Below are 15,709 nucleotides of genomic sequence, written 5' to 3' on the forward strand. Positions count from 1 at the left end.
ATTTTGAATCGATTTTTTTACCATGTTTAATGTATTCTATCTTGTATGCCTCGTATAAATACAAAAATGGTTAGCGTCATTTAGTCTGACTCAAAACCCCAACAAAAATGTTTAATTACCCAAGAAAATTTCAATAACACTTCGGTTCAACTACTATGAGGGTTTTTGTTTTAGAATTACAATCAAATATTTCTTGAAATGAATCCAAACTTTAAAAAAAGTAAAAAGAAGTAAAGCTAAACCATCGCTGTGTAACAATGAAAAAAGTTAGAAGTTTCGGATTAAGAAAACAGTGATATTTTAAAATTAATGTAGAAGATGAAATCTGTAATAGCCCGATCAGAGAACACAAAATTTTACGAAAACCTCCAAAAAAATAAAGGAAGGATGAAAATTTGGAAATAGGTAGTTGAAATTTTCTATTACTATATAAGAAAAAGTTTACAATTCTACATTCCCTCCATTTTACAAAAATTGAGAAATACTCTGGGCTAATTAGCAAAATTCATGGAAAAGTTATTTACCATCAATTTTATTGCTGGGATCGAATTATAAGATCCTATATATTAATAATATAGGTATGCAAAGTCCGCAGATAGTGTGCTACTTTTTTTATAAACAAAATGGCGCCGACAAATCGTATTTTTTTCAATTATTGCTCTATAACTCCGAAGATTTTAACTTCACAACAAAAACACCCAAATAAAAATTCACCGCAATTAAATTCTGCATAGACATGTGTTTTTCACGATTTGCTCCGACGAAAATATTCCTCGGAAAATGCGGGTTTTCCTAACAAAAACTATAATTTTCAAATAAAGTTTTAGGTAAGTAATTATTAATTAATAATTAAATAACTTAGTGCCATCAAATATTTCTTGGTATAGATTGTAATTCCAGAAGCCGGTGAAAATTAAACGAATATTTTAGCAACAATTCAATTGTTAATTAACAATTTACGATCGCAATAATAACCAAAATAATCATGATACATTGATCAAACTTATAAAGATTATGGGGATGAGATGCTTGTTTAATATTTTATCGACAAAATATAAATTTTTCTTTTTTTTGCATAATCTTTACATTTTGAAAAAAAAATATTTAAAAACATTTAAAGATTATGCAAAAAAATAAAAAAATTATATTTTGTCGACAAAATGTTAAATATGCATCTCATCTTTATAAGATTTCAAAGTTTGATTAGTGCATCATAATTATTTTGGTTATTATTGCGACCGTAAATTATTAATTAACAATTGAATTGTTGCTAAAATATTCGTTTAATTTTCACCAGCTTCTGGAACTATAATCTAAACCAAGAAGGCTTTTAAGTCACCAAATTATTTAATTATTGGTAAATAATTACTTATCTAAAACTTTATTTGAAAATTAAAGATTTTGTTGGGAAAACCCGCATTTTCCGAGGAAAATTTTCGTCGGAGCAGATCGGGAAAAACACGTCTCTGTGCAGAATTTAATCACGGTGAATTTTTATTTGAGTGTTTTTGTTGTGAAGTTAAAATCTTCGGAGTTCTAGAGCAATAATTGAAAAAAACACGAATTTCGGGCGCCATTTTGTTTATAAAAAAAGTAGCACACTATCTGAGGACTTTGCATACCTATATTATTAATATTTAGGATCTTATAATTCGATTCCAGCAATAAAATTGCTGGTAAATAACTTTTCCCAAAAATGGCCTATTCTCCGATAATCAGCCCAGACTAAAATACGCGGTGAAAAATCGTTTCTCGTGAGTGAAAAAATATACGTTCAAAATAGGCCCGGAATTGGATAAAATGACTAATTCTAAGTAACTTTTGTTCTATAGAGTTTTTCACTAAGTCAATACTTTTCGAGTTATTTGCGAGTGAATATGTTTATTTTTAACATAAAAGAACATTGTTGTTCTGAAGCTATTTTCTTGTGGCATTTTTACAATTTTAACTATTTATAATGGGAAATAAGCCACAATATTATTAAAAAATGATTTTTATTAACGTTTCGACGCCCAAATCGGGTGCCGTTGTCAAAATACAAAATACTACCAACATAAACAAAAATGTTGTTGCTTAGTAAAAAAATTTTCTAATAATTTATTCAATTCGACTCATTTCTATCGGCAATTCAGATACATATGATACATTTTATAGTAGAAGACTTTAAAATGATATTGCCAATATTTATGAGTTGTGTTCCTGGGACGACTTTACTGAAAGATAGTTCATTTGATTACATGAAATCAACCCCAACTCAAGAATATCCCTCACAAAAAAATTATAGCATGTGATCTGGCTTTAAAAAGACAACCACATGCAACGGTGACATTAAAATTCTCGCGTTAGAGATCTCATAGTAAAATAGAAATAAAATAGTAAAATAGAAACGTTAATAAAAATCAGTTTTTAATAATATTGTGGCTTATTTCCCATTATAAATAGTTTAAATTATAAAAGAACATGTTTATGGACGGTTTTTCGCAGATAACTCAAAAAGTAAGTACTCTAACGAAGAAAATACCCTTAGTAAATAAATAGCTTATAAAAATTAAAAAAAAAATGGTGTACGCGTAAGGTCTGCAGACCCAGTATAAGCAGAGTTTTAACTAATGAAAAGTAGGCTCTTCTTCGTCAAATTCCAAATCGAATATTTCAATGTGAGATAAGCAAAAAACAGAGCACTTTTCGGGGAAAATTCATTACAAGTTTTTTAAAGTGTTTAAAAAAAGGTGTATTTTTGTGTATTTTTTAAAAAAATTTCTAACAATAAAAATATAAGTGAGTTACGCTCAAAATATTGTTGGTCCCTTTTATTTTTTGGTACAAAAATCGCGAAAATCACCCCCTAAAAAGCTTCCCAAATAAAATTAATCGTAACCGCTTCACAAGTTACTTTACTTATGTATTTTTTATATTATCTATAAGTTTCATTGGTTTAAAGTGCTCAGTTTTGAAAAAAATTAGGTTTAAAATATATAAAACATTTTTCTTTATTTTGAAAAAAAAATGGAATTGTTCATGGAATTAACTTAAAAATTATTAGTAATACCAAAAATTTTAAAGAGTAATAAAATGTACGTTTTGCTTTTCTGAATATTTTTCCATTTTTGTTTTCTTGTTATACTAAAATTGATTATGCTATGGCTGTTCAAAATTGGCCTAAACTCGTGATTAGTTACTCGTTCAAGCCATTTTAACGACCGCTTTTTCAAAAATAAGCACTTTGAACCGATGAAACTTACAGATATATAATAAATAATATATAAGCAAAGTAACTTGTGAAGTGGTAATGATAAAATTTATTTGTGATGCTAATTAGGGGGTGATTTTCGAGATTTTTTTACCAAAAAATAAAAGGGAACAACAATATTTTGCGCGTAATTCACTTACTTTTAATGTTTAAAAACAAGCTAATTAAGAAACATGTGAAAGTTTGTTTAAAAAACAAAAATGATTCTTTTTTTTAACTCTTTAAAACAGTTGAAATGAATTTCCCCGAAAAGTGCTCCGTTTTTGGGTTATTTCACATTGAAATATTCGATTTGGAATTTTATGAAGAAGAACCTACTTTTCATTAGCTACAACTCTGCTTCTCGTGGGTCTATGCACCTTAAGCATACACCATTTTTTTCAATTTTTTATAAGCTATATTTTTGCTATGAATATTTTTTTTTCACTGAAATACTTACTTTTTGAGTTATCTCCGAAAAACCATCCAAAAACATGTTTTTTTTTTCTGTTAAAAATGAACATATTCATTTGCAAATAACTCGAAAAGTATTGACTTAGTGAAAAAACTCTATAGGAGAAAAGTTGTTTAGAATTAGTCATTTTATCCAATTCCGGTCTTATTTTGAATGTATTTTTTTCATCTTCGAAAGGAGGGTATTCCCCTCCATTTTCGTAAAATGGAGAAGATGTAGAATTGTAAACATTTTCTTATATAATAATAGACAATTTCAACTACCTATTTCCAAATTTTCACCCTTCCTTTATTTTTTTTTTGGGGTCAGATTGTTCTTTGATCTGGCTATAAAATATGTCTAATAACTCTTTTCTTTTACATAATTGATGGATTCGACCGCTACTTGATGGAAATTAATTTTATTTAACAATGAACCAGTGAAAGCTTTTATTTTAAATACTCCCACAAAATTTATTTTAAGTTATTGTCACTACACCTGTTTTGGCAGAGTGCCTTTCTCAACTGATGTATTTTACTATCTGGCTGCTCTTTAACCCTTAAACGCCCAAGGGTGGACAAAAAATGTCTACCTAATGCATATTCCCTTGTAACATATTTATTAGGTGTTAATAATTTTAAAAATATTATTTATTGTTAAAAAGACAGCCCTTTATCGAATGTTAATTTGGTTCTACCGATATTTTTGAAAATAAAAGTAGCATCTTGAGTTAAATTAATATGGGTGGGCATAAAAAGTACACCCTTGGTATAGTCATCGCCAGTTAACTTGGCGAGACGCACAAACCCAAAATTGCAGAGTGGCTTAGGGGATGATCATCAGTCTCTGTGACGTTGTGCGTATTCGCTGTCGCCTGGCGATTGCAGTAAAACTTATTCCTAAAGGTTTCTATATAATTTCTCATTGGTAGGAAGATACTCCACATAATTATCGACGTATAATTACATAATCTACATAATTATCCGCCAATGAGATGGCTGAAAGGCAGTGGCGGATCCAGGGGAGGGCGATGGGGGCGATCGGCCCCCTCTCAAACTAAGTTATATAATAAGATTATAAAAGCATTCATTATTCAATGATTTTTCATAGAAATTTAGAGAATCGGCCCCCCATCTTGACGATGTTGGACCTTCCTGGATCTGCCACTGCACTGAAAGGAATAATGTCGTGAAAATCGACAAATCTGAATTACTGCCTTTTACTGGTATGTTAATTTTGATGTACATTGTAATTTTGTTGTAAGGTTTGTAAATTGTTTATATTAATATTTTAGAAGATCCTGTGTTTATTAAGCACACGATTCTTAAGTTTAATCCATTTCCAATAACTCTCAATAAATATATTAGCTATTTTCGAGGTGGACATTTTTTACCCACCTTTGGCTGTACACGGAACCTAAAAAAGGTGGGGTATTTAAGGGTTAACCCACATACTACTACTGTCCTTTTAAAAGGCAATCGATCTATTTCCCTTAAATTGATAACTTAAACTTACCGTTAATAAATGGTGCCTGTGGGGTTTACTGTCAAACATATCGATCACGATATCAAGATTTCATCAGTTGCTCCCTTTAAAAGTTTGCTTATGTACCGGCATAGCATTGTTTTGTTTTGTTTTTTAATTAAACATGGATAGTGCTAATTGGAGGTAAGTTTTTTGAAGTTATACTTCTTTAAGCGCGATTAAGAGTGAATTTTTATTATTCTGCGCGCATGCGCACACAGACAGTATGAACTTCGTTGCTAAATCTTGTAAGTTATGTATGTATCAGTCCAAAAAAGGTGTGGAAAAATATATTAGTGTGTTTAGCAAATATATTTATTATAATTTTTGTGTCTTTGGATTTGTCTTCTTCGGGAGTAAGATAATACGTATTATTAAAACATTTTTATATTTTATACTTCACTTCGCTTCGTCTATTTGTTACCGTGAGTTGTCATAATGTCTGAGAAACCGTAAAAACAATACCGTCATAGTGTATTGGTAAAGCATTCGACTACGGATCGAAAGGTCCCGGGTTCAAATGCCGACAATAGGGAACTTGCACATAAAAATATTTTTGCATAAAATTGTTAATTTATGTTTAAAAATGATAAATTCAAATTATCACGTCTTAACAATTAATAGTGTACGTACAACAACTGATTATAATTCCGCGCCCGAAATTACCGTTTCAAACAACTTTAAAAGCGCGCGCTTGGGTCTGACGTCACCAACCATGATATTTACCACTGTTCTCGGTTGGCTACTGCCTTGCACTCTGCAGATAATATCTTGTAAAGATTTTCATGCATTCATAATATTATTTTTAGTTTAGGGAAATACATTTTTATTTTACAACATAGGTACCTCAAATGCCAAATTATATTATAAAGTTTGAACAAAATTAAATACCTACATTAATATCATATTTCTTAAAAAATGTAAGTACATAGATACTACTGAAAAATTACTTATAAAAAGAAAAAGAAAGAATGTTTTATTATAATATATAAATATATATTTAGTTTAAAATATGAATTTCATTCTCACATAAAGAAATAAAAAATATTTTATGGATGAAACTTTATTTTATCAAATTTTTATTCCATTTATTTTTAATAATTATCAGATCCAAATAGATGCGGGAAAATATTTACACTCCAAAAGTCTTGTGTTATACTAATCAAACTGTCGATAAGATCTGCGTCCTATTCTATCCAAATATAAGTAAATTTTGAATTATTTTTAAAGTGTGTATTTGGTACGCAAAATCAACACTTTTTTTTTAAATAGAAACATTATTTGCAACTGTACTTTTGCATTGTACGTTGTAACATTGGTTATTTGGTTGTCTATTGGTTATTAAATGTTCCAAATATATGTACTCTAAAACCTATAATTTATAAATATTTTAAATTCATAACAAAGAAGAAAGAAAATAAACAAAACTTTTAGTACTTAATAAAAGTCAGACTAACTAAAAACTATTGTTATAAACAATTTAAACGTGTTTATTAATAATACTTATAATAGGTACGTACTTATTTGCCTCCTCGCATTTCTCCAATAGAATAACTTTCACTGCTTTTTATAAAATTTGCCACCATGAAGACATCAACTACTGTAGATTGTCAGATTCGCTTTTTGAAAAACCCTAGTCAGTCATATTATACATTTAAAAACACTAGTGTAGTAAAGAAAAGAGAGACGTTCTCACAAACAATTTATTTTACTACTGACGACCGGTTTCGCTGTTTACAATTTATACAGCATCATCAGGTCCGGTTAAAGTAAAATCAAATGCTACAAAACAAAAAACCAGAGTTAGTTAGGTGGTCCGGTTTGAATAAATTTTTAATGACACAGCCAATATCAAAGTACATTTGTCAAAGCATGCACATGAATACCCACATGTACGCGCGCATGGTGTACAATCCTCATACTCACAAACATGCACGCATCCATGTGCAGCGGCAAACTATAGTATATCAAGTATAAGATATATACTTACTTTCCGGTATAAGGGAAAAAAGTAGTAGTATTCAATATCATACTTTTCATGCACCTTGCTAGAGGGATGGTTGGTGAAGGGAAAGATTTCAATGTAATGTATTAACTAAACATCGATGGGGTCTTGCAGGGTTTAATGTCGTATTTTCCTACTAAACCCTTCAAGACCCCATCGATGTTTAGTTAATATATTACATTGAAATCTTTCCCTTCAGCAACCATCCCTCTAGCAAGGTGCATGAAAAGTATGATATTGAATACTACTACTTTTTTCCCTTATACCGGAAAGTAAGTATATATCTTATACTTGACATACTATAGTTTGCCGCTGCACATGGATGCGTGCATGTTTGTGAGTATGAAGATTGTACACCATGCGCGCGTACATGTGGGTATTCATGTGCATGCTTTGACAGATGTACTTTGATATTGGCTGTATCATTAAAAATTTATTCAAACCAGACCACCTAACTAACTCTGGTTTTTTGTTTTGTAGCATTTGATTTTACTTTAACCGGACCTGATGATGCTGTATAATTTGTAAACAGCGAAACCGGTCGTCAGTAGTAAAATAAATTGTTTGTGAGAACGTCTCTCTTTTCTTTACTACACTAGTATGGACTCACACATGCAACACATTCATTATTTTAAAAACACTACTTTATAAAGTAGCACTAAAAATGATCAATTTAAGTTTGAAACTAAATATACTCATTATGGAACTATACAAGAACACAAATACCTTGAAATTTCCAATTAAAAATAATATGATTAAAATGGAATTAATACAATTACCAAAACAACCTTTTTTTGAACTTTTATTTACAATCAACTTCTACATGAGAGTTTTAAGTAAATGTGAATGAATTTGTAAATAATTTCGAAATATCCTAGCGGCTTTGCTGTCGACTCATAGAAATCTAGCAGGTAGACGTGGGTCGTGACGTCAGACCCGTTTACGCGCCTCTGAAGAAATTTGAATTTTATAGCTTTTTCAATGTCTCGTAATAAGCCTATGGGTTAACAATATTTGTTTTTTTGCATGCATGCGTTTTATGATCATGTTACCTTATACTTTTTAATATTATTTTAATATTTAAAAATATATGAAAGTTCCCTATTGCTGCCTTTTTTTGGAAAGTGGTAAGTATTACAATTAGTTTAATATTTAAATAAAATAAAAATAAACTGTTTAAAGTATTTTATTTCGTTGAAATCACATAAATAACTTCTTCTGTGCGTGCAAAGTACTCACACATTCTTTTTTTTTTAATTAAAAATCAAATACGGGCGTTTTACATGATTTGCTAGCAATTGCTTTACTTACGTGTAATTATAGTGGAAATATTGCTATGAGTTTTTTGTTACTTTCTTGTGTACGGCCATTTTTGTTTTGTTGTTTTAAAAGGACAGTAGTAATAATCACTACAAAATGGTTATTTTTTTTTTGAATTGTTAAAATTGCACGAGTTAATTGCAGAACTTGAGACAGATGAGATTCCAACGCCTCCCGATGGTATAATTATTTTTCCTCCAGACAATGCAAATGATCATATAACAGATTGCGATTTAAGAGACGAGGATATCACAACGATGGACCATTTACCAGGAAGCCAGCTGAAAAATGACGTGGAGGTTATTTTCGACAATCAAGATCAGAGTGCAGAATAGTCGGATTCCGACGACGACGACGTACCTCTTGCAATACTACGTAAAAAAGAAACAAAACCTTCGATTATTCGCGAAAAACTAGGATCTGCACAATGGCTTATAGGTAATATGTACCAGCATCCTAAAGGTATTTACTGGAGTCCAGAAATCGGACTTAAAAAAATTTCACGCCATTACAGCTCTTCAGGCTATTTTTTGACGAAAATGTATTCAATATGGTAACAACATATACAAATACATAGGCGGCACAAAAAAACTTGACTAGTGATGTTACAGCAGATAATGAAATTAGGAGTTTTGAGGATGTGCATATTTTGAGCGGCTACGTGGCGTTACCAAAAAGATGTAATATGTATTGGGAGAATCGTGATGATAGTCAGAATGAAAAAGTGGCTGGAGCTCTACCGAGAGATAGATTTTCCCATATAATGAAAATTCTTCATGTGTGTGATAATAATAGTTTGGACAAAACAGACAAGTTTGTTAAAATACGGCCATTATATGATGCAATAAATTAATTTTTTTAAATCACGCTCCTTTCGAACAAGAACATAGCCTATGTAGATGAAGCTATGGTACCATATTTTGGAAGGCACTCTACGAAACAATATTTATGAAACAAACCCATTCGTTGGGGTTATAAGCTTTGGATGGGTACTCTCCTTCTAGGTTATATTGTATGGTTTACACCGTATCAAGGCAACTCAGTGCAAATACCAGCCTCATACAAAAACTTGGGTCTTGGTTCGTCGGTTGTTTTTTCTTATGCAGATGCAGTGCGTTCCTCCTATCTTTTTAATGTCGTCTCCCCATCTCATCTTGGGTCGTCCTCTTGCTCTCTTTCCTGTTCATGGTCTCCATTGTTGTATCGTGCTATTCCACCTATTGTCCGTTTGTCTAGCGTTATGACCTGCGAAGCTCCATTTTAGCCTGGCTAAATATTGGCCTGCGTCTTTAACTTTTGTTCTATTCCTGACCCAGTTGTTTTGCTTTTTGTCTGTCAATTTTAGTCCTAACATTGCTCTCTCCATGGCTCTATGTGTCTTCATTATTTTATCCATGTTTGCCTTGGTCAAGGTCCATGTTTGGCATGCGTATATGAGAATTGGGAGTATGCACTGGTCAAACACTCTTGTTTTTAAGTATTGTTGTATTTTTTTTATTTTTTGGACCCATTTTAATTTTCCAAATCCTGCCCAGGCCAATCTGACCCTTCTTTTTACCTCCGCTGTTTGGTTTTCCTTATTTATTTTTATCATCTGTCCCAAATATATATAATCATTAACCGGTTCTATTGTGGTGTCGTTTAGTATTACGTTTCTATTGTCTTGTGTGTTTGTCATTGTTTTTGTTTTGGTAAAATTCATTTTTAGACCTATTTGTTCGGATTCCTTTGCTAGTTCGGTTAGCATGGTTTGTAGTTCTTCAAAACCTGATGCTATGTCTACTACATCGTCTGCATATCTTACGTGGTTTAGTTTCTTTCCATTTATGTTTATTCCCATGCTTGTCCATTCTATTGTTTTGAAAACATCTTCCAGTGCTAATGTAAATAGTTTAGGAGAAATAACATCTCCCTGTAGCACTCCTCTGTTAATTGGTAGGGGTTTTGTGGTTTCTTCCAATTGTACTCTCATTGTTGCTTTCTTATATATATTATGTATTAGCATTCTGTATCTGGAATCTATTCTACAGTTGTTTATAGCTTTTTCTATTGCCCACATTTCCACGCTGTCAAATGCTTTTTCGTAGTCAACGAACGCTAAGTGCAGATCTATATGGTATTCGTTAGCTTAGAGAAAACTAATTAGTTGTTGTTTGTGTGGCAAGCTGGAAGTGAGCTATTTACTAAGTGCCGAAAAAACGAAGTTTTGCTCCAGAGTAGCCTTGTATTTGCCAGAGGGTCCGTTGCTGACAGAGGTTAGCAATTTTGTTGGTCAGGAAGGGAGTTTCTTTTAAGCATGTCCGACGAATAGGTTGGCGTAATATTAGAATAAAATTTTAAAGATGTCTTGAGTTTGAGAATTGTGACCTAGTTTTTAGGGCGTAACTTGTGCTGCGAGCAGAGGAGATAACTTCTCAATTATGGTTAGACAATATGAAAACGGCGGGTTCGTGGGAAAATATTCCCATGAGATTTTTTTGCATAATCACATTCGTGAGACACCCAAGAATAAGGTTCAAGAAGTCGCCCACGCGAAAAGTGGTCCAAATTTTTTTAACAATTTTTTTTAATCAAATTGCAAAAATCAGTATTTTTGACCCGGACATTTTTTTTATGTTTTCTGGACCATTCTGGACAAAAAAGGTCTTTTTTCTCTAAAGTTGACCGTTTTCGAGTTATAAGCAGTTGAAAATTTGAAAACGCGAAAATTGTCATTTTCAAGGCTTAATAACTCGGTTAAAAATTATTATTATGAAAGTCAGAAAGTGACTAAATCAAAGTTTAAAGCCCCTGCTACATGATCCTGAAGAAATCTGTGTCATTAATTTATTACTTAGCTGTTATGCGGTTATGAGTGCGAGTAAGATGCACAAGTGGACTGCCGGAATGGCATCTCTCTCGCACTCAGAATTTACGGCCGCCTAACACGTGCATGGCGCTCATTATTATTACTTAAAAATAACAGCTTAATAATAAAATAATGACAAAAATTTCTTCAAGATCTTATAGAGGGCTTTAAACTTTGATTTAGTCACTTTCTGACTTTCATAATAATAACTTTTAACCGAGTTATTAAGCCTTGAAAATGACCATTTTCGCGTTTTTCAAATTTTAAATTGCTTATAACCCGAAAACGATCAACTTTAGAGAAAAATTACAAGAGACCTTTTTTGTCCAGAATGGTCCAAAAAACCTAACGAAAATTTGTACGGACCAAAAATATTAATTTTTGCAATTTGATTAAAAAAAAATTGTTAATAAAATTTGGACCACTTTTCGTGTGGGCGACTTCTTGAACCTTATTCTGGGGTGACTCACGAATGTGATTATGCAAAAAAATCTCATCGGAATATTTTTCTCAACGAACCCACGGTTTTCCCCTTGCCTAGGTTGGGATGTTCGATAGTTAATGGATTTGGGCCGAGATGAAGTCTCTACTAAAAGGAACGCTACCGATTTGCTTGAAGAAAAAAGTTTACAAACAGTGCATACTGCCGGTAATAACATAATAATATTATTTCGAAACCAGAACTTTGACTAAACATTCTGCAAATAAATTGAGAATAACCCAAAGAACAATGGAAAGAGCAATGTTGGAAATAACAAGACGAGATATGGTATCAAACAGGATAGTGAGAGACAGGACCAAATTGACATATAGAAAAATTACACAAAGAGATAGGTTGGACAGGTAGCACGTTTAAATCATAATAGGTGGACCAAAAGACACATAGAGTGGAGACGTACAGAAGATAAAGGACACCGAGGTAGACTACCAAAAAGATGGATGTAAGACTCGAGAAAAACTGTGGGAAATTGGATACAGAAGGCACAATATAGAGTAACAATGGAAGAATATGGAGGAAACCTATATCCATTAGTGGACGCAAGAAGTTGAGGAATGATGATGATGATGATGATGTGAAGTCTCACCTTAGGGTTTGTCGTTCACCTTCCGCAGACTACTGCTCCCAAAGCTAGCAGTTTTCCTAACAGGTCTTGATTAAGCAGGCCATAGATATTTACTCTTTTCACAGATTTTACCGAAAAACAATAATATAAAATTTTTTAAAATATTCGAAAATATTAATGAAATTTGCATAAATAGAAGGAAGAATATACTAACACAAATCGCATAGTAACAAAGTCAAAATTGTTATACTTTAATTTTTTTTTTAACTTACCGAAGATGTAAAAATGACGTCTCGACATGTGTCCCCCTCCCCTCCCACTCAACTAAACCACTCGCCCGTGTCTTTGTCTTTGCATATTTCGGCCTCGAAAAAGCTTTCTTTAGATTTAAAAGCACTCAAAAGGAAAAACGGATGGGGTCGAGTTCGCTCCCAATAGGTACTGAACCCAAATTTTACCTGAACTAAAAAAGGTAGAGTCCGAATTGGCTCCCATAGACAAAATTTATTTTACCTAAACATGTCGAAAATATCACCCAGCGTTGTCACTTCTTTCAAATTTTCTCTTTTTGTTAGAAACAGGTACCTTCCTAGAAATATCTATGGGAAAGGAGGAAGACCTTACCCTTCGGTCCTAACTTAACTTTCGGGTATTAGAGTGTAGAGCGCAAACCAGCCGATTTCAGGTAAGAGCGCAAAACGGTCGAGCGCATACCGGCCGACACCGATAATTTGTGTTAAAATTGCCACATATGCCAATGTTGAACTAAAACAAACTCTAAAAGTATTTGTCTAAAAGAATAATTTTCCTATAAAAAGTCTATATCACTATGTAAATTTCCTAAGCAGTATAAATATTACATGATTTGACAACAATGTCCAATGTTTCCGCGATTATATTAGAGCCTACCCGCATTCATGTGGGAGCCAATTCGTACCCTTCTAAAATATACCTGAACGAAGCGGAGCGAACTAGACTTCACCCGGAAAAACACATACAAAGAAAGAAAACGAGATAATTAATGATTGTAAGAGAATTCCTTGGAAGAAAAAAATCACAGGATACTTGGAAGCGAAATAGTTATTCGAAAAATAAGAAAATAAACACACATGTTGAATATATAGTTCATCTGACGACTTTCTTTCCGAGAATGAAGACGAAGGACTCGATGTCAACAATATTATCCAAGAAAGCTTTATTATAGTAAAGGTTCATGGAAAGTCTTCAGTCAGAAACTACGTCGCAAAAGTTAGACAAAAAGTGACAAACGAATGCGAGGTTACTTTTTTGAAAATATTATATACAGCAGGTTTCATTAAGAATTGTCCATATAAAAACTGGAGAAACCTTAGCACAAAATACGAAGATTTACCTAAAACACTTAAATAAAATATTTCTCGTTACCGAGATACGTTTTATTACAAATATTCTACAATGATTTTAGCCCATTGTTAAAGCACCTTTTATTATTATTTGTTCACACTTGACACACAGTTTACACATGTTAGGATACTTTAAATAGTCTTAAAAGATAGTTTTCCGCTGCTACTAGAGGCGTGCTGTAGGGATATATACTTCATTTTCGCCCCTTTTTCCCCTCACAATCTACGCCACTGTCGTAATAATCATTTCATCATTTTTTTTATTCCTTGTTACTTTTACTAAAGTAAGTAGTTTTCAAGTTATATGTGTTTAAAGATAATTAGGCCAGGGTAATAAGACAAAAATATACCCTGTTCGTGAATCTTCAGCAGCCAGGGTACTGAATCTACTGAAGCGTTTTTTCGACAGGTAATACCTATAAGAACAAATTATAACTATTTTCTGCGTAGGATCTGGCGGCCATTTTTATGTATAAACAATTAACTGTCGAAAAATGGCATTTTCCCATTTTTTTTTTCAAATCAACGGAAAACAACGAAACTTATGATTTTTTTAGTACAAATATCTTCGAGATTATGGAAAAAGCTTTAAAATGACGTATTAGAAAGTTTGATATAGTCATTTATTGTTAACATAATTGCGAAAAAAGTCGAAATTGCAAAAAAAATATTTTCTCAATAACTGTTGTGCAAATTAGTGTACAGCTTTGAAATTTTTGTCAAATGAGGTTTCTTTGGTGGTTAATATGTGATAAAAATTTCAAAGTGATTCATTCAATTGTTTAAATTTTATTCAAATTGTTTTTCCCAGAGAGCACTTTTTGTGCAATAACATAAGTCAGAAAAAAATGACGTCAGGACCATTCCACAGGTGTCAAATGAAAGAGCATGAGCTACATTTTCAACATGGTTTAAAAAAGTGAATAAAAAATGCATTTATTAGTAATAAATAGTTATGCAAAGGTATCGTCAATTTTTCTTTATAAACTTTTTGAATAACTTAAAACAAAATGAATAACAAAAAAATTTACTTTTTTACCCTGTTTTAAGTGCACAACTACCAAGTAAAGTTATCTATATCATAATTGATAAATATTGCAATAAATATGTATAATTTCTTATATAACAAAATAAAAAGTTTATAAGGAAAATTTACGATACTTTTGCATAATTATTTATTACTGATAAATGCATTTTTTTATTCACTTTTTTTAAACCAAGTTGAAAATATAGCTCATGCTCTTTCATTTGACACCTGTGGAATGGTTCTAACGTCATTTTCTTCTGACTTATGTTATTGAAAAAAAAAAAATGCTCTCTGGGATAAACAATTTGAATAAAATTTAAAAAATTAACTGAATCGCTTTGAAACTTTTATCACATATTAAGCACCAAAGAACCCTTATTTGACAAAAATTTTAAAGCTGTAGACTAATTTTTACAACAGTTATTGCGAAAATATTTTTTTTTGCAATTCAGAATTTTTTCGCAATTATATTAATAAATGAGTAGGTATATCAAACTTTTTAATACGTCATTTTAAAGCTTTTTCCATAATCTCGAAGATATTTGTACTAAAAAAACCATAAGTTTCGCTGTTTTCCATTGATTTGAAAAAAAAAGTGAAAAATGCCATTTTTTGACACTTAATTGCTCGTACATTCAATAACTTTATGTGTTTAAAATACATAATATTATTATTGAATCCATTACATTAAAACGGAAATAACTTGAAAACTACTTGGCCTATCGTATTGAGACACTAGGATAATATTTACGTAAAAAGTAACGAAGAATAAAAAAACGTGCTGAAATGATTATTACGACAGTGGCGTAGATTGTAACGGGGAAAAGGGGCGAAAAGGAAGTATATATCCCTACAG

General features: G+C 31.7%; 1 protein-coding gene across 1 annotated transcript in view; it reads right to left on the reverse strand.

Annotated features, from left to right (window-relative positions):
- Positions 1–15,709, reverse strand: part of LOC114331912 (chitin deacetylase 1) — a 157,624-nt gene that overhangs the window by 66,052 nt on the left and 75,863 nt on the right. The gene's annotated exons all lie outside the window — the stretch shown is intronic.

This window comes from Diabrotica virgifera, chromosome 4, assembly GCF_917563875.1.
Source record: "Diabrotica virgifera virgifera chromosome 4, PGI_DIABVI_V3a".
NCBI classification, from domain to species: domain Eukaryota; kingdom Metazoa; phylum Arthropoda; class Insecta; order Coleoptera; family Chrysomelidae; genus Diabrotica; species Diabrotica virgifera.